The following is a 10,234-nucleotide window of genomic DNA, read 5'->3' as shown; positions in this document are numbered from 1 at the left end:
ACAAGAAAAAAATGTGTCTTTTTTTTTTTTTTTTTTTTTTTAAAGAATGCTTGTTCTTAGGGTTGCTGTTGACTTGGCCTGTAGTTACTAGAGAAACTCCAAGGATCTCATTCCCTTTATGGTTCATGTCTAGGCATGCCTGGAGACCAGGGAGACCCATGATTTAATCTAAGTAAGAATGCTTGTGGTGTTTTAAAATACCAAACAGAAGATTGCATTTGTTTTAGACAAAACCAGGAAGGTACCTTTCAGGGAGAGTGTTTACTGTTTTATTGAATTTCTGAGCTTTTGGTGATTAGGATGATGGGGAAGGAGTGCTAAGGGGAGGCGATGAGAGTTAATGATCAGGAGGAAACCCAGAAGAGTATAGAAAACATACACCTTCTGCTTTAGCTTTAGAGAATTTGCATTGGTTAAATTTACCACTCCTAGATGAAAGACTAGAGTGATGGGGATTGGGAATTACAAAAGGTGGAGACAAACTTACTTTCTTCTTTTAACACACACAGACATACCATCTGAACATATTCTCTGTTCCATAGCTTTTGAAGGATGCCGTTAGAGAGGAAGAAGTGAAAAATCAGACTGATTAGAAATTTATCGGAGTTTAGCAGCTTATTTTAGAAAGATTTTTTTTTAATTTTTTCATTTTTTTCAAATGTTCATTTGAGAGAGAGAGAGAGACTATGGGCAAGCAGGGGAACAGCAGAGAGAGAGACAGGATCTGAAGCGGGCTCTGTGCTGACAGCAGAGGTTCTAACCCACAAACCATGAGCTCTTGACCTGAGTCCAAATCAAGAGTTGGATGCTTAACTAACTGAGCCACCTAGGCTCTGCTTAGAGCTTATTTTTAAACCTATTTTTTAATTGTTTATTTATTTTTGAGAGAGAGAGAGAGAGAGAGAGAGAGAGAGAGTGTACGAGCAGGAGAGGGGTAGATAGAGAGAGGGGGACAGAAGATACAAAGCAGGCTCTGTGCTAAGAGTAGCAAGTCCGATGTGGGGCTCGAACTCACCAACCGCGAGATCAGGACTGGAGCCGAAGTCAGATGCTTAACTGACTGACCCACCCAGGCACTCCTAAACCCACTTTCTAAATGCATATTTTCTCTTAGGAAATATAACACCATGTTTTGATTTTTATATAGACCAATAAATGTCAGACTACCTTATTACCATTCACGCTACTATATTAAGAACTAGTGTGTATGTTGATGCAAGACTAGATTGAAGTCAACCTAGTGCCTTTGAAGAGCTAAAAATTAATGAATCTGTTTAATTATGACAGGAGATTTTCTTTCCAGCTAAAATGAGCTGTCAGGAGTTTTTATAATTTCATACTTGGGATTCCATTTCCTTGTGCTCTCATTAGTAAGAGTGCCCCAGATTCATTAGCTTCTTATTTATATTTATTGATTAATCAATACTGTTGCTTTCAATATGAAAATGTTCAATTAATTTATCTTTTAGTAAATCAGAAACAATCTAAAAAATAGACTTCGTAATTAAAATTGCTTGAGCTCTTTGTTAAGGCTTTAACAGTACAAACAAACATTTTTCTTATTAACCATCTTGAAAGAACACAGTCCAGCGATTTATGGTTTAGTTGGAGAGATAGACAGGTTGTATACACAGCTAATTAAGAAAGGGTTTAGTAATTATATTAATATTAATATATACAATATACTATTCATATATTATTTATATGTTTATATTATATATAATTACTTAAGTACCAAGATGGTTAGATTAATAGATGCTTCAAGACTTCTTAATACTAATGTAAGCTTCATTGTTCTTTTAAAATTAATTTTTAATTTTTTAATGTTTAATTAATAATAGATAATTATCTTGACACACAACTGAAATCGTACGGTATTTGTATTTCGGTCTGACTTATTTCACTTAGTATAATGCCCTCTAGGTCCACCCACATTGTCACAAATGACAAGATTTCATTCTTTTTTTATATGGCTGAGTAATATTCCATGGCATATCTATAGATGCACCACATCTTTTTTATTCAGTCATCTATTAATAAACACTTGGGTTCTTCCATATCTTGGCTGTTGTAAATAATGCTGCCATAAACACAGGGGTGCACTTATCTCTTCAGATCAGTGTTAATTGTTTTCTTCGGATAAATACCCAGAATTGGAATTACTGAATCATATGATATTTTTATTTTGTTTGAGCATAGTGTTTTTTATAGTGGCTGCACAATTTACATAAGTGTCATTATTGCCAGTATTTAGGAAAAAAGAAAAAGCAAATCACCAAAGGTGGGGACATGGAGAAGGCTATATGGAAAATAGGGGATCAATCTGGGTCTAGAAGAAAAAGTCGGATTCAGATAAGGGGAGAAGACAGAGGTGGATGTTCCTGGTAGCAGAAACACCTCATGAAGGAAACATAACGATCGAATTCATGGAGACCGTAACATACACGGTCAGTTGGGAGAGCAATGAGTGTGTCCGCACTTGGGGAAATAAGATCAGAGAGGTGGGTAAGTAAGAAATAGATCGTGGGGGACTTTAGGTGTCAGGCCAGAGAGTTTTAATCTCATTCTTCTGATGGGGCTATGACTTACATGATGTGTTGTTCTATGGAGATTAATAAAGTGGCATAGATTAGAAGAGGAAGAGACTGAGGAGCCTCAACGTCCATTTAGGCAATTATTTTAATGGCCTTGGCATGCAGTGATGTAGAAAATCTGGTATGAATGGGAGGGGCTTGGGGAAGGAAAGTGCACAGGACCTGGTGACTAAAGTGGAGAGAGACCAAGATGAACCTCCAGTTTCCAATGACAAATGAAGACGCTGGGAGGCAAAAGTAGTCAGAGGCGAATCAGGATGCATTTACGGCCAGGCATGTTTAGGCGATGAAAGGACCTTGGTAAAGGTGGATATTTGGGGCTGCAACTCTGGAAAGGAGAGATTTAGTTATTCTAAAGGTGCAATAAAGTGCCCAGGATAAATGAGATCTCTAAGACAGGTATGACGTCTTATTTTTCACTGACCCTCCAGCATCTGCTGGAGGCTTTATAAAACGACTTTATAAAACAGTGCTACTTACTTAGGTTATTTAAAAAATACACTTTCTGGGGCTCCTGGGTGGCTCATTTGGTTAAGTGTCAGACTTCTGCTCAGGTCATGAACTCATGGTCTGTAGGTTTGAGCCCCGCGTCAGGCTCTATGCTGACAGCTCAGAGCCTGGAGCCTGCTTCAGATTCTGTGTCTCCCTCTCTCTGTTCCTCCCTGCTCGTACTCTGTCTCTGTCTCTCTCTCACAAATAAAGAATAAAAAAATTAAAAAAAAATACACTTTCTGTCAGAAGTGGGATTTCTGCCAAAACATCTGTATTTTTTTCTTCATTAGCAATGATGTGCATTTGCATATGGACATCATCTGCAACTTAAGTAAGGGAAGCTAATGAAATCACATCGGTCTGATGATAAGACTGGCTATAACATCAAAAAATGTAGTGAGTGTTATGTTCAACATAGATGACATTGTAAAATTATTTTGCCTATTTTTAAATTATTAAATGCATAAGTATTTTCATCTTATACCGAAGTTTAGCTAAGATCAAGAAGACAAATGCAGAATCAGATTTTCAAGGTTTACTGTTATCGATGAACCTTGGGCTCGAAGGTACCTTAGCGATCCAGCTGAAATTCCCTCATGCTAAAATGAGGAAATGCAGTTCCAGAAACTGCTAACTTGTGCAAGGTCATTTTGGTCATTTTCCTGTTTTCTACCATTTGACTCTCTGTTACAGTCTTAATCAGAAGGTAAAATAGGTCTTTGATATACTTCCCCTTATTTCTGTTCTTCATCTACATTCGAAACCTCATGGTCAGAAACCTCATGTTTGCCCCGTTTCCATGTTTCCATGGTGCTTCCCCTCAGGCTCCCTCCCCTATTTCCAAAACATCTCCAGACAGAACAGGATTCTTTCCTTCTACCGAGGATAACTCGTTTGACATTTTGAGAAGGAAATCCTGAAAGACAACGTCTAGTCAAGGGACTAAATGCCTCATAATGGGAATTCTATTTTATTTTTATTTATTTTTAATTTGCTTAAGGTTTTATTTATTTTGAGAGAGACAGAGATAGCATGAGTGGGGAGGGGCAGAGAGAGGAGACAGAGAATCCTAAGCAGGCTCTGTGCTGCCAACCCAGAGCCCAACCGGTGCCTGAACTCAGGAAACCATTAGATCGTGACCTGAGTTGAAACCAAGAGTCTCACGGTTAACTGACTGAGCCACCTAGGAGCCCTTCATAATGGAAATTGTAGACATGGCATAAAAGCAGTACAAGAGCTGTTTTATTTTTATTTTTTGTCCTTAAATTTCTGCATCCATTTTCTTAAAAAAAAATTTTTTTTAGGTCTGTTTATTTAATTTGAGAGAGAGAAGGAGACTGAGAGTCCCGAGCAGGCTCTGTGCTGTCAGCACAAAACCCGACATGGGGCTTGAACTCCCAAACCATGACATCATGACTTGAGCCCCTCCACATCCATTTTCTATTCTACTTAAATATGAGGTTGGTTTAGGGGTGGCTGGGTGGCTCAGTCAGTTAAGTCTCCGACTTTGGCTCAGGGCACCATCTCTCAGTTTGTGAGTTCGAGCCCTGCGTCATTGTGCTGACGACTCAGAGCCTGGAGCCTTCTTTAGATTCTGTGTCTCCCTCTCTCTCCGCCCCTTGCCCACTCAAGCTGTTTCTCTCTCTCTCTCAAAAATAAATAAACATTAAAAAAATATATGAGGTTGGTTTAGGCTGGCCCAGTCTCAACCTTCTGCAAAATTCTAATATCCTGCCATTGAGCATTATTACTACCTGGGTGTTTAATTGCCATGGAAAACAGAGTACTCAATCTGAACCGAGCACTGTTCCTCTGATCCCAGCTCTTCTGCTGAACTCAGTTATTGCAGTGATAACATTATTGTCTTGGTTACTAATGCTGGAAACTTGGAGTGATTTTTGACTATCCCATTTCTCAAAAGGTTGCATCCAAATAGTCACTTGTGTACATATCTGATTTCCTTCTCCAGATTATAAGCCTCTTGAAAAGAAAATTGAATTAAAAAAAATTTGTTTTAACATTTATTCATTTTTGAGAGACAGAGTGTGAGTGGGGGAGGGGCAGAGAGTGGGAGACACCGAATCCGAAGCAGGCTCCAGGCTCTGAGCTGTCAGCACGGAGCCCGACGCGGGGCTCGAACCCACCAACTGTGACATCATGACCTGAGCCCAAGTCAGATGCTCAACCGACTGAGTCACTCAGACGCCCCCGTTGAATTTTTTTTTTACCCCCATGGCACTTAGCAGCATCTAATATGTAGTAGATAGTCAGTAAATAGTCATGGATTGAATATGAATTATAACAGAAGATATAGATGTCATTATGTATAGGAGGTGATTTAAATAAGGTGTTTAAAATCATCATAAACAAGTAACTGAAGGAAGTGTTGCATGATGTTTAGTTTCTATTTGTTTTTTCTGAACTCTAAGTACATTGTTATTCTGCTGTTCTATTCATAACATTAAGGCCTGCCTGGGCCTGTTTCAGAAAATAATGCTAGGGAGGGTTCAAAGCCTCATCAGCTAATGTGTTTCACCAGCTCAAAATGCAGTACAGCAGTGTGGCATCCGGGAAGGTGAAATAATCAAAGAATGATTAAACACCTGGCACCATTTTAGTATTATAAATGCAAACACTAAACCATTTGAAAAGGAAAAAATGGAGGATATCTTAATGCATATTGTGCCTTTAGTTTTAACGTAAATTTTATTTCAGCAATATGAGTAGTTGTCCTGGTTTTCAATTTTTTTTACTTCGAACATAAATTAAAAAAAAAAAATTAACCTTTGCAAATCCCAGCAAAGCCTAGAAAAGATGAGAAGAAATGATGCAAAACTGTGATAATAATCTGTGTTAACCTTAAGGCATTGTGAAGCAATCAAGAGTATAAAATAAATGGGAAATCTTAATAGCTAGGAGCTCTCTCTCTTAATGCGCTTCTACCTGTGCTGCATATAAGAATCATTTGCGGAAGCTTTTAAAAGTCCTGATGTCCTGGTTGTTCTCTATCCCCCTTAAATCAGAATCTCTGGGGGGAGGAGTCGGGCATCAGTATTTTTAAAAGATATTCAGGTGATTCCAAAGTGCAACAGTTTGCCAACCCTGCAACTGAGTAAGGGGAATAAGAAATATGCCATGGGAAGCCGAAATCAATAAGATGCTATGAAAAAGAAAGATCATTAAGGTCCTGGTTGCAACTTAATTTTATTTTTACATGTTCTGGGCATAGAGTAGATAATTAAATGCTAGTTGAACTAGCCTTATTGAATCACATCATTACTTGCAGGTGCTCAGGGACCATTTCCATTGTCCTTATATTATCATTTCTCATGCCTCCTAAGCATCAAAGATATTACCCTAGCCAGTGCAATGCTATCTGTGTTTCCAATAATAGTATCGATATTTCATCTCAGTTCGTCACTGGTGAACGTTTTAAGTTATACCTTTCCAGCGTGCCCACTACCACTAACAATGAAGTTTTTACCCCAGCCAACAGGGGAGTAATTCATTTCCAAAATTCTACTGTAGAGTCTATTTCCTTAAAACATCTGTCTCAGATTGGCTTCCTCTATTAGAAACAGACTCTGAGATGGGGGGACTACATGCAGAAGGTTTCTTAGGGAGTTCTCTTGAGAGATACACCCGCAGGGGAGTTGGAAACATAGGACGGAGAGAGGGAGAGGCGGACCAGTGATACACTTGCAACTGAGGACTCAGCCTATTTTATGGGGAGCTCTAGAGATGGGACGGCTCTTCAGAAGTGCAAGGGGGCCAGGTTTTCGTATCCCCACATTAGTCCGTCAATGGCTGTGGGTGGCCCCTTGCAGAGGAGGGGAGGATATCTTTTCTGTGAGGTAGTTTCCAAGAGTAAATTCCAGTGAGAGACACAGCTATGAGCCATGAGCATCTGATAGTTCCAGCAGTTGGGAGAGGATGGTGTTGACGCTGAAGAGGGGAACTGGTTGAAGGGCCTCGGTACAGTTACCGAGTGTACAGTGTTACAGTGTCCAGAATGACTTCTCTTTGGCCACTGGAAGCCCTTCATGTACACCCTTGTATCTGTTGACATGACCCACTAGTTTTGTGTAGCTTTCTTGCTTTCTGGTAAAATACTTTCTAGGCTCATCTAATAGATTTCCTGAACTCGAACTGGAATCAGCTGGTGTGCTAAGGGTTTGTTCGTTTGTTTTTTTAAGTGAGAAATGGTATTTAGAGACCACAAAATGAGCCATGGGATTGTTTGTTGACTCTAGGCCTTTCAGTAGGACAGAATTAACATACAAATTTTGGGGGGGAAAAACCCTCAAGTTTATATTAATAATACTATTTCAAATGTAACATAGGATTTTTCTTAATTTCCTTGATTTTACACTTTTATCCTTTTTCCTTACGTTAAAAATCTTAGTTCATAACAATAGTAAATGTTTATATGTCTCTATTCTATTCTTTTTCTATGTAAAATTTCAAAAAAGTAATACTAATATTACCGTAAACAGGCTACAGAATGACATTTAAAAATGTATATCCTGGGGCGCCTGGGTGGCTCAGTCAGTTGGGCCTCCGACTTTGGCTCAGGTCATGATCTCGTGGTCCGTGGGTTTGAGCCCCGTGTCGGGCTCTGTGCTGACAGCTCAGAGCCTGGAGCCTGCTTCCGATTCTGTGTCTCCCTTTCTCTCTGCACCTCCCCCTCTCACACTCTGTCTCTGTCTCTGTCTCTGTCTCTCTTTCCAAAATAAATAAACATTAAAAAAATACTATAAAAAATGTGTATCCATCCAGCTCTCTCTAGAATATATTCCAATGTGTTCTAGAGTCGCTTGGATTTTGTCAAAGCACTTTGCTTGATCTTTATTCCATTCAACTTGTTAGTAGCAAGACACATTCTTGTCAAATTGACAAATAGCAGGTAGTCAAAAGGATGAGAGAATTCACTGAATGACAAAATTAGGGTCACAAATAATCTCGATTCCTTATAGTGATGTTCTAGATTTAACACAATGAAATATGATAGGTAAAACTGCAATATGCAGTTGTCATTTAATCCGTAAAGCATCAGGAAAGACTTAAAAAAATTTTTTTTATTGTTCATTTACTTTTGAGAAACAGAGATAAGAGCACGAGTAGGGGAGGGACAGAGAGAGAGGGAAACACAGAATCCAAAGCAGGCTGCAGACTCAGTTGTCAGCATAGAGCCCGAGTCGGGGCTTGAACTCATGAACTGTGAGATCATGACCTGAGCTGGAGTCGGACGCTTAACTGAGCCACCCAGGTGCCCCAGGAAAGACTTCTAATAAAATAAATATAAAGTTATTATTTATTAATAAGAAAGGCTACCACCTTTTGAGCACTTACTATAAGCCTGGCGTTCTGCTGGATACTTCATATAATTTTATAATTTAATCTTGACAAGAACTCATAAGGCAATAGTAGTAATATCTATCGTTTACAGACCATTTACTGAGAACTTGGTGCTCTTTGAGGCATCTTATACTTAATTCTCATAACAACGCTACAAAGTGTTCTAGATCTGGAAGCCTGATTCCAAAGCCTTAGGTCCACTTTTTACCCCCTTTTTCACAGATGAGATTTTGAAGAGGAGAAAGATTGAGAAACTTCCCTAAATTTCTGGTTAAAGATGGGCTGGGATTCAATCCCAAAGCTTGATTTTACAGCTGATTTCTTTCTTTCTTTCTTTCTTTTTTTAATGTTTATTTTTGAGGGAGGGAGGGAGAGAGGGGGAGAGAAAGAGAGAGAGGACAGAGGATCTGAAGCCAGCTCTGTGCTCACGGCAGAGAGTCCCCTGCAGGGCTCTAACCCATGAACCAGAGATCATTACCTGAGCCCAAGTCAGACACGTAACTCACTGAGCCACCCAGGTCCCCCTAGTTTCTTAACTGCTCTGCCTTCCTGTAACAAGTGCTAGGCAGGCTCTGGACTGGGTGCTTTGACGTGTTATTGATTGTAATCTTGTTAACAACCCTGGGGCGGGGGGTCACTCTTATCCCTCCCATTTCGTAGATCGGAAACTGTTCAGGAGGTAAGCAAGCTCCTCCAGGTTACCCAGACTGTGAGTCGTAACTCACACCCAGGTCCAACTCCAAAGCCCATATTCTTAAACATTATGCTATGCAGAAAGGGAAAGATGTAAACAAACAATCAAACAAACAAACCAAAAAAAAACCCAACAGCACTAGTGAAAAAGACTACTTGCAAGTTCAGCGTGAGGCGGTGGTGGGATATCGCTGCCAACAAGGTGAATGCCACCCGAGGCTGTGTTCTAGAAATACAGTATTTGTAGTAAGGGTGGAGACAGTCCCACTATAATCTGTGATGGCAGAGCTTACCTGGGCCGTTGTGTGTCATTCCAGGCTCCACACTCTAAACGAGCATTACTGACATGCCTGAAATTCATTCATCCACAGGGGAGGGCCGAGCATGAAGTGTCTGAGTAACGTGTCTATGGGAAGAACTGTTAAAAAGTTGAGGTTGGCTGTGCAAGAGAGAAGACTCAGGAGGGATGGAATAGCTAAGGTTTGAAGCGTCTGCATGTGATGGAAAGTTAGATACAGTCAGTGGTTCCAGAGGGAAGAGCTAAGGCTTCCCTTAGAAGGGAGGAGGTACTGCCTGGTATTTGCAGGTTTCTAGAAATGAAAAGGGCTTCCTTGTAAGAGAACGAATTCTTTGTCATTGATGAAGAGCCTGAATGACCTGTATGTCAGGTGCCGAGGTCCTTAAATTTTAGCGGGTATAAGAATCACCTGAAAGCATTTGTGAATTACAGATTCTCAGACCTCACCTACAGAAGTATCAATTCAGTAGATCTGGGGAAAGGCCCACAAATCTGCATTTTTAACAAGCAACCCAGTGGCTCCAAATGAGGTGGTCAGTGAAGTACACTTTGAGAACCAGGGAGACTGGATAAACTCCAAGATCTCTTCCATTTGTTTGACAAATAAACATTTTAGTAAAAAAATGAGCATAGTCAACATAATGATTGTTCAGAGAAAGTTGTCTTACGTTTCAGAAAAGATCCAAGGTGAAATTCTTTAATATGTTGACAGTTACAATTAGAGACAAAAGTATTGGGATGTAGGATGTTAGGATATGGAAGGGGAAAGCTTGATTCTCAATCTGTGTCATAAGAGATA

This window comes from Panthera leo, chromosome D1 (assembly GCF_018350215.1).
Source record: "Panthera leo isolate Ple1 chromosome D1, P.leo_Ple1_pat1.1, whole genome shotgun sequence".
Lineage (NCBI taxonomy): Eukaryota > Metazoa > Chordata > Mammalia > Carnivora > Felidae > Panthera > Panthera leo.
Note: the sequence above shows the minus strand (reverse complement) of the source record.